At 35.7% G+C, this 13,258-nt stretch overlaps 1 protein-coding gene across 4 annotated transcripts in view; it reads left to right on the forward strand.

The window, feature by feature from the left end:
- The window catches only part of FUT8 (fucosyltransferase 8), a 94,907-nt gene that overhangs the window by 26,234 nt on the left and 55,415 nt on the right, over window positions 1-13,258 (forward strand). For 2 of the 4 annotated variants that reach the window (XM_053980943.1, XM_053980947.1), the window contains exon 3: window positions 6,431-6,497. The exons of the other annotated variants lie outside the window; for them this stretch is intronic. The gene's annotated coding sequence lies outside the window, so the exon portion shown is untranslated. The remainder of the gene's footprint in view (window positions 1-6,430; window positions 6,498-13,258) is intronic. 4 annotated transcript variants of the gene reach the window in all.

Consider the following 13,258-nt stretch of genomic DNA (forward strand, 5'->3'; position numbering starts at 1 on the left):
TGTTTTTGCACTTCAGTCTTGGTGGGTTTTTTTTGTTACTTCTTTTGTTCTTAAACAAATGTTGAAATAAGCCAAGTCTAAGGGGAATGAGAAAAATTAGGTGTTTGCTAGTATATGGAAAAAAATCTAATTAAGACAGAGGTTAATTGTAGGGTGATTCACTTGAAACTGATCCTAATGATACTGTCTTAATCAGATTGATTTTGCCTAAGCATATTTGTCGTAACTCATGTTAACTGTATTAAAATTGGTTAATGAATCCAAAAACCTGTCAGTAAGGAGGGAACTTTCAAACTCTAAGGAAGGCTCCCTCATTGCTACCTGGCAGGATGTTCTTGGTCATTGGCTTTAGCTCTTGGGAAGAATACCTTGTTCCTAATAAATGTCTATATTTGATAGAAAGAGATCACTAACTGTTAAATTGCTTGGCAAGTTGAACTGGAAAGTATTTGGCTAGAACCAAATGGGTGATCTCAGGTCTAGAGACCAATATTGTAGATTGCACTTATGGATTAGAGACAATGGTTTTGAATAACACAAGCAGTAGAAGGGATGCAGGGGAGGTTTTATTAATTGCTGTGTACAATATTAATGGGCTGTGCTGAGTGTATAATGGCTAATTTGGGGTTCCTAAGATTAGTCAGAAATAGTCTTAAGAGGTTTAGAAGAGAGCTGTAAAAATTCAGGTTCTGGGAAAATATATCTCATTTTAGAGATTTAAGAAGCTTGTTCTTTTAAAGTGTTACTTGAGCAGTTTTGAAGATCTGAACTTTAATCCTAAATGCAAATGCATCGGTGAGACCTGAAAACAGACATTTAGTAACTAGGTAGTTGAGCAATTTATCTGTGAATCATTTGTTCTCTCTCATTCTCTCTTTCAATGTGTTTGAACCTCATAGATGGTTTTATTAAAACGTGTGCCTTTTCTTGGAGAACATGTGTGGTCCTGATGCAAGAAATAGGAGAAAGTGTGTGACCATTGGATCACAAAGCAAAGATGGTAGTCATGATGTATTAGTGTGCAGCAAGACAGTATAGCAGAGTATACAGATTAGATGGAAAGAAAGCATTGCCATTGGCCTTGCAGATGGAGATGAGACCTCATGTTGCGGCTCGGGAAACTAAGGTAGTACAGACTACTATGGAGCAATCCCAGTCCAATTCCTGGTGCTGTATTGCCCTCTGGGGGCAGCCATTAATATACCCTTACCCAAGTCAGCATGTTACTGGTAACATTTTTGTCACAAATATTATGTAAAATACACAACATGTCACAGTAACAGGAATATAAATCTGTGAAATCCATCATTGTCTCAAGGCATTACCAGCTCCTTTTCTGCCAGCCAAATGCATTTTCAGGCATCATATTGCATCTTCTTATGCAGTAGTTGTATTACTCCTTTCTCCTTTCTAGATGGTGTATAGATTTTTCACCTGTTGAGCTAATGGTAGAATCCTTCTGAATGAATGTTGGCTTTGCAATTCTTCCACTGAACATGTCCCTTTCCAGGAAATATACTAATGTTCTTCGCAAAGAAAGACTGCTTTTTGCACCTTCCTTCCCAACCATATTAATATGGTGGTGTTCTTTTTTTTTTTTTTATTTTTTTTTTAAACCATGGAAAAGTACTCCTTTCCCCTCTAAGCTTTAAGATTGGCTTAGGAAGACAGAACTACTGTATATCTCTTCTCTTGATTCATCACAGTGTAGAAATTCCCTTGTGTTAAAATGTGCTTTTTCTGCATGTTACAGTTGCAGCGCTGGGCAAAGGTCATGTTTCTAGTGTCTCTAAATGAGAATAGCTATTTATGTTATATTTCCCTTCAAGCAGATAGTAGTCTGGAATTGCAAGCTTCTGGAGGGCAATCTTTTCATTTTGCACTGTTGTCAAATGACTTTGATTGTGTCATCAGTATTATGTGCAGTTGTGTTTGGCATGAGCATAGTCTGAAGTGTGCAAGGAAATTGCTGATTGTCCTGTAAGAGTGAGTGAACCCACAACTCTGTGCTTTTCTCACAGACCCGAAAGCACCATTCAGCACTGTGCAGGTGGTCAGTGAGCAAACACTTGCAGCAGTTGATAGTTTTTGTGCACCATCTGTGTCATGCATCCTTTCTTCTTGATTATCTTCATTTCAATGTGTTTTGGTTCTTGCTGAAGTAAAAAAGATACGGAAAAATTATGTATGCTATTGTTACATGTTCATAACAGTCCTCTGAGAAGAATTCATGTATCTTCTGGAGAGTGGCTGAATGAAAACTGGTGTGATGAACCACATGTATTTCATAAAGGGGACACTAAAAAGCCACTAATGAAGTTGCGGAAGTGGACTCTTGAGTCCTCGTAATTTCCTGAATGCTGTGATTAGCATCCCACAGAGCATTGTAAAACAGTTCATTAATCATAGTCAGTGACAAAGAAAGCTCTGGAATGTCAGCTGTATTGTGCACCTTTCTGTGGTTACAAGATCTTGTGAACAGGGGCCAGAATATTTATGAAAACAAGTGTATGTGTGCTGTGATGGGCCACTCTTAGCAGCAGTATGACAATTAATGCATTCTGGAATAAACGGAATAAAACTTCTTCTAGTGTAGCAATGCTATTAGAATTTGTTCTTAAGTTATTTTGCTAAAAATATTTTATGATCTTTATGTTTTTCTGTTACTAAACCATTTCTATTTTAAATGAATGTTCATATTAAAAATGCTTGCACTAATTTTGTCCCACTGTTTCCATTCAAGCAATTTATCTAGTTGTATTCAGTTTGCTGATCTACATGTTTTCTTATTATTTTATAATGTTTTATCCTAGTGTTCCAGGTATTCCAAAAAACTAATTTACATATACCTGGAATCTTTGTTTTTCAATTAGTAATTGTTGCTGTCAACTAATATGTATTTCTTAAAATGTGTTCTGATGTAAAATGATCTGCATGATGAATCTGAGTTACTAAGCTCCACTGGATGGGAAAAATTAATGCAGATATTTTTGGAAGTTATTTTGCAAAAACTGAAAATTGAACATTCATTCTACATCAGTGCTACATTGTTTATTTGAAATGGTATATTTCTGAAAACTGTTCTAAAACATACACTTGAAGTCAAAAGTCACTAAATCAGAAGTATTCCACTGATCCCCGAGATTTTTCAGCTAGCAGCTTGTATTTAGTTTTGGCTCTTTAGTCCAATAGCAATATTCCAGAGAGTGTTGTTAGGATATGATCAGTGAAAAATAATCTCTGAGTTTGGGAGAATTTTACAGCAGCCTGTATTAGAGTGTGCTGATGTTTTGGTATCTCACTAGAGCAGGGAGCATAGCTTGAAGCAAGGTCAAGAAAATGGATAACTCTGTTCAGAAAACTAGGGGAATGTAGTTCATGCATTCTGAAGGCTTCAGAGGGTATTTTAACACAAGCTTTCCACCTTTTGTTCAGCTTTTTTTCTTCCACATGCCTTTTTGGAGCACTGATCTTTCAGTCTTGAACTCTGTAAATCCCTTGAATTTGGCAGAACTTGAGGGTTTTTCCATTTCTCTTCTATTGCTTATTGCCTACTTTTCATTTATTCCTTTGCATCAACTTTTTCATAATTGAATAACTAACTGTTGTAAACATGTCATCTAGAGACGGAGTGGATGGCAGAGAGAATGGGATCTTTTACTAATGTGTGCCATATATAATGAGTAGGTTTTGTGTGCTTTCCTAAAAATATATGGATTTTCTTCAGATCTCTGTGCACTGAGACTCAAATCTCTTCTGTAAAGAAGTCTCAGAAAAATTAATTGATAGCTTGATACAGAAAATAATCAGAACTTTGATGCAATTCAGTACTCCTGTGCATGTATGTGCTCTTTCCATGTAGTTGCTAAGTAATGGCCAACTACTTCTGTTGCTGTCTTGTATTTCAACAGTATTTTAAACTCTGCCATTTCTTTAGACATGTTAGGAGCATGTATCCATATGCACACAGAAAATAATTTTTTAAAATTTTTTTATCTCTGCCCTTTTTAGCAGTCATAGTATGAAGAAATATTTTTTTTCTGTTTTGTTCACATCTACCGTACTTTTTTAAAATGTTGAAATTTATTCTGGTACTCTGCTTAAGGATGTAACTTTTTTTGGTCTAATTCCTGGCCTGTTATGATGAGTAATCAAATGTTTCTTTCATCTAGTAAGATTTGTTGTGTTTATGAATTGATTATCTTTCTTCAGCTGCTAAATTTCTCAGTTCTGTTTCTCAGAGTGTTCAGTGTTCTTCAAGGCAAGAAGAATTTTACCTTTTTTTTTCCTCTTTTCCTGTGGCCCAGTCCATGCAGTCAAATTGTGGAGAGGATTCTAGATTTTTTTTGCCATGTGAGCATGTTTTTATCTTTCTCCACCTGTCATTTAATTAGACAAGATTAAGGAATGAAGTATAAAAATGCATTTTTCCTAAGCAAACAGGGAAGACAAATTATTTCATAACAAGCTAATAACCAGAAAATTAATAAAATGTTGTGGGTTTTTTTAATATCAAATATATTATTTTTGGAATTATTTGGATGAACTTGTTAAAAAATGTTTGTGGGAACATAATGTTTTTCTTTATTTATTGTCAGAATTGATTCCCATTCCCTCATTTTCTTGTTGATACATCTCCTCAAACATTTTAAAATAATGATTCTCATTTCTAGAAAGCTCAGAACAGTAAGTTAAGAATGTTTTGGCGTGCGGCGTGGGTTTTCGCTCTCCCCGGCTGCATGCAGCTCTTGGGAGCCCGGCTGTGGCGTAGCTTCCACGTGCTGCCGGGGTTTGCTGCCGCGGGTTCCCGGACACGACTCCGTGTCTCGGGCACGTGGGCTGGCCAGCCTCTGTTACCATGCGCTAGGGATCCGGCAAAGAGGTGAGGAATTTGTCCATTTACTCCATGCTTGGCAGGAACGGTTTATTGGTCACACATGGCGCGGATCGATGGAAAGACGCGACCGCTCCCGGCACTCGCATGGGAGAAAATGGCGCCTGACTGCCGGCGGGATAGGGCTTTATGGAGGGGTGGGGCGAGAGGATCCACGGCCTGCCGGCCAATAGGGGCGGCTGCCATGGCGGTGACGCCAGCAACAGCGACCAACCAGAGAACCCCGCAGGGGCGGGCACCGAGCCGCGGGCTGAGCGGGATCGTGTGGCTCGGGGTGGCCAGCACGGGGTTTCCCGGGGCCGGACAGCAGGGTGGTTACAGGAGCGGCACAGGGGTAAGGATCCAGCAACAGGCAACATGGGGCCAGAAACCGCGGGGGGGAACAACATGGGGGAAACGTGGGATTACAGAACTTGACTTATTTTAACATAAATTAAAAACCCTAATCTAAACCCAAACTCCGGGATGCAACATTGGCGGTGTGTGATTGTAATGATATATCCATTTCCATGCCTTTTTATTGGTATCCTAACATTCAGTGTGTTTGATCTATAATCTTTTTGGTCAAGCAGAGAAAATCTGAGAGAATGGGGCAGGAGAGAAGAGTCCGCTCAACACTTAAAACATTAAAATGTCCCAAACCAACAAACAATCAAACTAACAAAAAACAAAACAAAAAAAAAAACAAAAAAAAAAAACCAAAAAAAGAGAAAAAAAGAAAAAAATTAAAACAAAAAAATAAAAACCTTAGCCAGACTGTTCCAAAAGTCTGTATTGCATGTGAGAAACCTTTCTCAACAGCACTGCAAAATGGTGGCCCACATTGCTCCCTGTAAATGTGACTCTTTCAGGTTATACCTTCATCTTAATTGACCATACTTCTGTACTAGGATCAGATCCTTTAAAATGTGTATATAGAATTGACTTCCTCATGTAACTGTTGCTTATGTTGGTCTTGATACCAGGAAACTGGAAGGTGCTGTACCTTGCTGGAACCTTCTTTTGCAAGAATTCCGAAGATGGTCTTTGAGTTAAAAGATCTCTCTGTTTAACTCCTGTTAAACACAACCATGAAAAGAGTTATTTGATGTGTGTTCAATGAAGAGCCAATACAGAGGTGACCTGATCAATAAACTATAATTAAATTGCCCGTTTTTGGCAATTCAACAATTGCTTTTGGCAATTTAGCAATTGCTCTTCAACAATTGCTTTTAGAAAAATGAAATTTTGGGGAGAAAAGAGAAACAGTTTTTTTTGTGAATTTGTAACCCCGTAATAGAATAGAAAGATCCAGAAGATATGGTTGTCTTTTGTAATGGTAACAGTGTAATGCAAGGTTTCATCTTATCCTTCTCAAGGGCCTGTGCTGGGTCATGTGTACTTCGTCGTAAGAATAAATTGTCTGGAAAACAGAGTCTCTTGAGCTTTTCTGGATAGAACCTATATAGGAAACTTTAGCATTATATTTACAACCAAATAATCTTGGCATAATGTTTTCATTTTAATTATGTTTTTGTGTGTGCTTCTCTAATATAGAGAGTGAGTGAAGGAAGTTGGAAGTGAGTACATATTGGGATTTGGGAAGAGCTCTTCCTGTGGTCAGGTAATGAATAAAAAATTGTGAATGGTACTAAATGAACCTGTGCATGTAGCATTCCATGAAGATATTACTATATGATATATGTTACTTGGTACAGTATGTCTAGTAATGGATCCATTTAAAGCAAATCAGAGTTGTGTGTTTTTTTTTTTTTTTTAAATACCAGTGTTGAATTTTTGATCACCTTTTGAAAGTCTTGGACTTTCATCTACCATCATTGCTGTAAAAAATGAGGCATACTACTAGGATATTTAAAATACATATTCCATTGCATGCTGTTTTTAAAAAGCTTAACTTCTTGTGTATGACTGAAATGAATAAAGATCTTTAAGCTCAACTCTGGATCCAAATTATTTATTTATCTCTGGAACCAGCTGTGTAAATCACAGTGAGATAAACACAGTGTATGAAATTTCTCTTCTATCAATTGTTGCATAGAGAGTTTTTCCTAGGAAAGTCTTATGAAATCAATTAATAAATATTTAGACTATTTATAAGTGGTGTTGTATATAAGTAGGAAGTAGTGGTTCTTCTTATATGTCATTAGGGAACCTTTTTGTAATGTTATATATTTCTGTGAAATAATGGGTAAATGTTTACAACCATAAATTATATGCCTATCACTCTTGTTTTTCAGAAAAAAACTACTAACAATTTAAAAAATATTTTGCTGCATATCTGGTATTTGAAACTTAGTTTCTGAAAATTAGCTAATTTAGCTAATAAACACATCCTGGCATAGTGCAGTAGTAGGATGTTGTGATATTTTTTAATAAGTGTCTGGATACTCTTGACTGTATTTCCTTCAATATTGCTGTCTTTAATATTGATTTGAAATGTATTTAATAAGTAGATAGCAAAATTCATCTCGCTGTCATATTCTGGTAGTTTTTTTTTTTTTTTTTAAAGTTCCATTTATTTAAGAAAGCTTACATTAGTTTTAACCTCCTGATAAAAGGAAACTGATGTCCATCACCACTATGCTTCGGAAAAGTGATGGCTATGTTGTGAAGTAGAATATCTTGCAACCAGGCCTGTAAATATTTTAAACTGCTAAAGAATTCTACTGACGATAGGAAAAGACTTATCATACACTTATATGATATAAGTGTGAATAAACACTTTGGTAGTGAGAGGTAAGATAGCAATGACAGTAGTAATTAGTGGTGCTGCTGTAGGTGAAAATAAAAAGCACAGCATTCTTGTTTAACCTTGGTGTTATAATTTATTGAAGAAATTTATCACTTTGTTTTGTTCTGAAGTTAGAAAGGAGAAATGTTATCACAAAATATTTGGACATCTTCTGAAGGAAATTCAACGTGAACATTCCTTCTGCCCAACAAGCTGTTTAACTTCATCAAGGAAAAGGCTAAGATTTTACTCCAAATAAATGTAGTGGCAGCTGCTAACAGTCTTTATGTCGTTTATGGGGAGTTAATCAACACCTGAAAAGGTGGCTGAACAGACCATAAAACTTATTTTCAACCTCAGGTGATGTTGTTATTATTGCTCATCATCTTAAAAACTGGACACCAATATGTTCATATTAGTATTACATTTCAAATTGGTGCCTTTATGTAAAATCTGAAAACAGCAAATGTATGTGGTCCAAGATTATTTAGATTTATATCAAATTTAAATTAACTGCGAACAGAGGAGACAGAATTAGAATTGCATCTGAAATACTGTAATAATATTTTGATTCTCATGTCTTTGCAAACAGATGGATGTTTGCAAGTTATAGAGGTTGAGAAAAAGAAGATTGTAAAATACAGGTTATATGGGCTGAGTTCTGTGGCACTATTTATTTACTGTATTTTGTTGCAGTTTTCTTCACTTTTTTTCCTTCACTTACTGAATAGATTTTCAGCAATGAGCATGCCTACATAAGATCCAGTCAGAAAAAGTCAGATTTAAGATTAATGTGATCTGAGCATTTGTCTGAGAAGGCTTCCTGTCCTACTCAAATGTCAGTAGCAGTTATCTGTAGAAATGGAAGCAAGCAGCCATGACCTTTCTAGCTTACATTCTGAGCTTCCAGGACTTGGGTTGTTCGAAGACAGATGCAGTATAGTATCCATGGATAGATTTTTGTAGAAAGAACATCTAAGTCTGCTTTCCTTAACATATCAAATTCTTTAAACTCAAAACATTTTAATTACAGTGAATTTCACAATCTAGTAGCACCTTCTGAAAATCCTAATATTTTATGTCAACTAGGTCTCTCTAATTCCATGCTAATTTAGTTTATAAAACTTAGTCACCTTCTGAGGCATGACATCCCTCAGAAAAACAATGTTCTTTATTTCCCAGTATCTGGTGTTAATTGATGTGCCTGTTGTTTCTGATGAGTATTGTAGTTTCCTACCTGCAAGAATTCTTCTGTCATCTTCTTTGTGAATAAAGATTTCAATGTAGGCATCAATTTAAGTTCCTTCTAGTAACTGCGAATGCATTTATTTCATTTAACTTTCCTGCTGTGGTCCTGTATTTAATGTGCTGTAATAATCAGCTCAAACATAATTTGCACTTAAAGCATCTGTGTCAAGTGTTTCAGTTCCACTGTGCTTTAAAAATATTTGATATAGCTTTTATGCATGTAAGAATTGGCTTCTCAAAACATCTGTAGGCTGTCAATTTAGTATCTTCTAATTAAACTTCATCCCCACCTCTCTCCTTGGTTTATGTGTGTCATAGGGAGCAAAAACTTGGTCATTGATATTTTACAAAGAAGCTTAAATTGTACTCCAAAGACTTTTTTTCTGCTGCTTCTGGTCATGTTACTGGAAGTGATTGTGGACTTGAAGTCACCAGCTCCTTCCCAGCATTTTCTAAAAGACTATCTAGTTTTCTTATAAAATTCTGTCTTTATTCTCAGCAGTCATTTCACCACAGAGCATTAACTAGTGTTAAACAGCTTGTTATCTTATACGGGTGGTATTTTATACTTTACTGTATAACCTGCCTTAGAATCCTTTAGAATCCCTGCTAGTCTCCACATAAGAAGGATGTTAGTATGTTAGTATGATCTATTTATGGGACCATTTATTTTCTCAAAATTTTCTTGAGGCTCCCTTGTCTTGGGAGCCTAGAGTGCTCAAAGTATTAAAAAACTTGTTTGTTGTACTTATGTGTAGATGTGGCACTTTGGGATGTGGTTCGGTGGTGAACTTGGCAATGCTGGGGTAACGGTTGGACTACGTATCTTAGCGATCTTCTCCAACCTAAAAAACTTTTATGATTGTATGAGTCTACTTATCTGTCTAGAATATTTTGATTTTAGCAAAACCAACTTCAAAAACCAGTGTTTTGCTTCTTAAGCTTCTCCATACCTACCTCAACGTAGATAATAATGTGAATAATGCAGCATAATGGGGTAGCCCCTGCCTTCTAATCTTCTGCTGCCATTTATTATAATCTTCATTTGCAATTTTCAAGTGGGGGAGCAGACTGATTTTCTTGTTTCATTGTTTCTTTTTAATTTTTGTAATTAACTTTAGGGCTAGAGATGTAGATCCCCTATGCCCCCCTTCCTTGTGGAACTGACCTCTAAATACCATCCAGACTCTCCTTTAAATTACTTGGAAATTCTGTCCTGAGAGTCAATTTGGAAAAGCAGGGTTGTTTGCTTTAAAAAGAATACAAAGTTTCATAAACCAAAAGCCTACTAACTGTGTTTGGGCCTTAGTCAGACTCGAGTAAAAAAGAGTTTTTAGAGTGTGTGTGACTCTTGCTGGAGGTAGCTCAGAACCATGGAGAGCTCTTTTAAATTCCGGTGTGGGGAATAATGGGCATCCTTGATTTTTTTCTTGTTATTGTTGCTAAAATTAGCCTGAGCTATTCAGAAACAAAGGAAACTGAAGGGCTAGAAAAAGCCTACACTGAAAGTAGGCACAAGGCCGTAATACCTGTTATAAAAGAGTAGGTGGAAAAAGCCTAACTTGCAAGTTAAGGAATTGTGAGATACTGCTGTAAAGCAGCTAAACATAGGAGCTGCTGGCTATGATAGTCACATCCTTATTATAATGTGTTCACCATAAAGGAAAATACTGCTTTTCTCACAAATAATGTGAGAAATTATTCTATGAAGGAAATGACTTTCTGTGTGGCTGTGTAGGTTTACTTAGGAAACAGTAAGAATAACACAATTTTAGGTTTTTCCTACAAGTGCTTGACTTTCAAATTGATTCAAATGGTGATTTAAAATCCTGCATTTTGTTACTTATTATCAATCTGAAATACTTGAATGAGATTTCACTAGAATTACCTTTGAGAACTTATGCAAATTTAGCTTTTAAGTATTTTGTTACTCTAAAGTATTAATATTGCTTTAATAATTACAGACCTTACATGGAAAATAGATTTAAAATCTTATTTTTAGAATGTTTATCTTATAAAATAAAGTATTTGGTAAAAAAAAAATCAAGTTTGCTTTAATTGCTGTAGAAAAAGTTATATATATCTGGACACAGAGACACAAAAATGCCATCTTAACAAATAAAAGAAAATAGCTAACTGATTAAAGCTGATAGTTGCTAACACTCTCCATGGTTTGACAGCAAATTTATGCATAAGAGATAATTGTTATAAATAAAAATGAGAATTCTGATTAACAGTGTAAACTTAATGTATTAAGTTTAAAAGGACATAAAAGGAGCTAAGCAAGAAGCTAATACTTTCAAAGGTGTTTTAAACTCAGCAAGTTTTAAACTCACCTGTCATTTTTCCTTAATAATGTGTCATGCCGATTTTGAGAGGAAAAGGCATTGGCAGCATTATGTGAAGTTTTGACTTGCAACTTCATAGCTCTGTTTTATTCTTATCCTTACTATTGTACAAAGTGCTTTGAGTTTTTCAGTCCCTTCACTTTTAAATAAATGGATAGATCTTAGATCAGTGGTACACTTGAGCCATGGTGATGGTGAGGATCACATGCAGAAAGCAATCAACTTTCGGTGGCATGGAGCTCTACAAAAGCTGTAAACCAGTGTAAATTAGACAGCATGAACCTATATGCTAATGCAAGTAAATTGCTACTTGAATTAGCTCATTAGGTGCCTTTTTTGGTGCTTTTTAGTGTGTAAAGTTCTGTATCCCAAGTAAAAGGAAACTGGAGTGCCAAGGGAAATTTTTGCAGGCAAAGAGTTGCATATTTTGGCACAGTGGAATTAATGTTAAGGTAGATACTTCTTTATCATATGGCAATATTACTATTTGCAATCCCCAGTAAAATTTGTCTTGCTCTAATAAAAGTACTGCATAAAACATGGTTCAATTTGGACTAGGAAATGGTGATAAAAAAGCAAGTCTGATTATTTAGTTAATGATCCCATTTGACATTCTTTCCCTGATGTGGCCCACTCAAAACTGTATCTGGCATTTCTGTCAAATCACCCAGTCTCCAAGCCTGTCATATATAAGAAGAAAGTCTTGCAGCTCAGTTCTGTCACTGTTTTTTTTTTTTTTTTTCCAGCATCTGAATATCGTATAGCTTTCATTATGCTTTGATATTGCAAAACCTCCTGGTTGCAAATATCACTTCAGTTTACTTATGGCTGCCAAGTGTCATGCATTTTTGCATAACTATTATAAAGTCAGCAGCTCTCTCATCTGCCTGTTTTTCATCTTGATTTATAAACATCCAGCTGAGTTGTGAACAGACTGATGTTAAGTTTCCTGGTTATTAGATTTTTGCATGTTGCTTTGATGCCAGCCAAAAGAGAAGAGATCTTACCTCTGATCTTGCTTCTGATGTTTGCAGCCATTAAGGAATGACACAGGGAAGCAAGTGGAAAAGAAAAGAAAGTTTAGTGGAGCACTTCAGCAGAAACAAGAATGGAAAAATCAAATATTACCTTAAGGTTGTGCATTGTTTTTTTCTCCCTCTCTGTTCCTTTCCCAAGGCATACAGATTATTCTACTGATAGGGAGCTGCAGTTTCCCCAAGAAGAGGCGCTGTACTTTGGTCCCAGATGAGCACTGAAACAGGAGGCAAATGTTCTATTAAGTTCTGTTAAGAAAGGGATGCACCATTTCTGTTTGTTAACTCTCAAATGACTAATGCAGGGCAGAAAGCCTATTCTGTTCAGCTTCTTGATTCTACTACTGTATATTTCTGAAAGCATTTTTGGTACTTTAATTAAAAGGGAATAAGCAATTGGGAATCCTTTACTTAATGAAATAATCTGTTTCAGTGGCTGTTTCTTTTATCTGTTTTGCACGTGTTTAGGAGCTACTTTCTACTACCTCATGAGCCAGATTTACCCAGGTGGAACTCCTGATCCCCAGAGTTTGTTATGTGTTTATTCACAAGTGTAAGAAACAATTAAATGTCACAAATTCTTTCTTTTTATAACACATAAGTTGTATGTCCTTCTAACTTCCATAGTCTGTTCTTTTACTTCATTGCTTCCAAAGATTCTCTTCCTGTTTTTTTTTTGGAATAAGGCTTCTGCAAGGATTATCAGTAGATTATTAACTTACTACTGTGGAGGAAGATCATGCTTAATATTAGAGGTTTGAATTTTTATTATTCATCAACTGTGGTTTTCTTAGAATAGGGTTCTATGGAGTCAATACAGTAAGTAAACAAGAGAAAATAAAACTTTACTATCATTTGATTGTCCTGTTCATTTTCTGAGGTAATTTTTATCTTACAAAGACATTTCATTAGTTCAGATTAAACAAAGGTAACTTATCACTTCACTGTGTTTCTGGTTAATGTATTATCTTAGTAGTTAAAAAGGACTGTAAAAGTGAAGACT

Source organism: Vidua macroura, chromosome 6, assembly GCF_024509145.1.
Source record: "Vidua macroura isolate BioBank_ID:100142 chromosome 6, ASM2450914v1, whole genome shotgun sequence".
In the NCBI taxonomy this organism is placed as follows: Eukaryota; Metazoa; Chordata; class Aves; order Passeriformes; family Viduidae; genus Vidua; species Vidua macroura.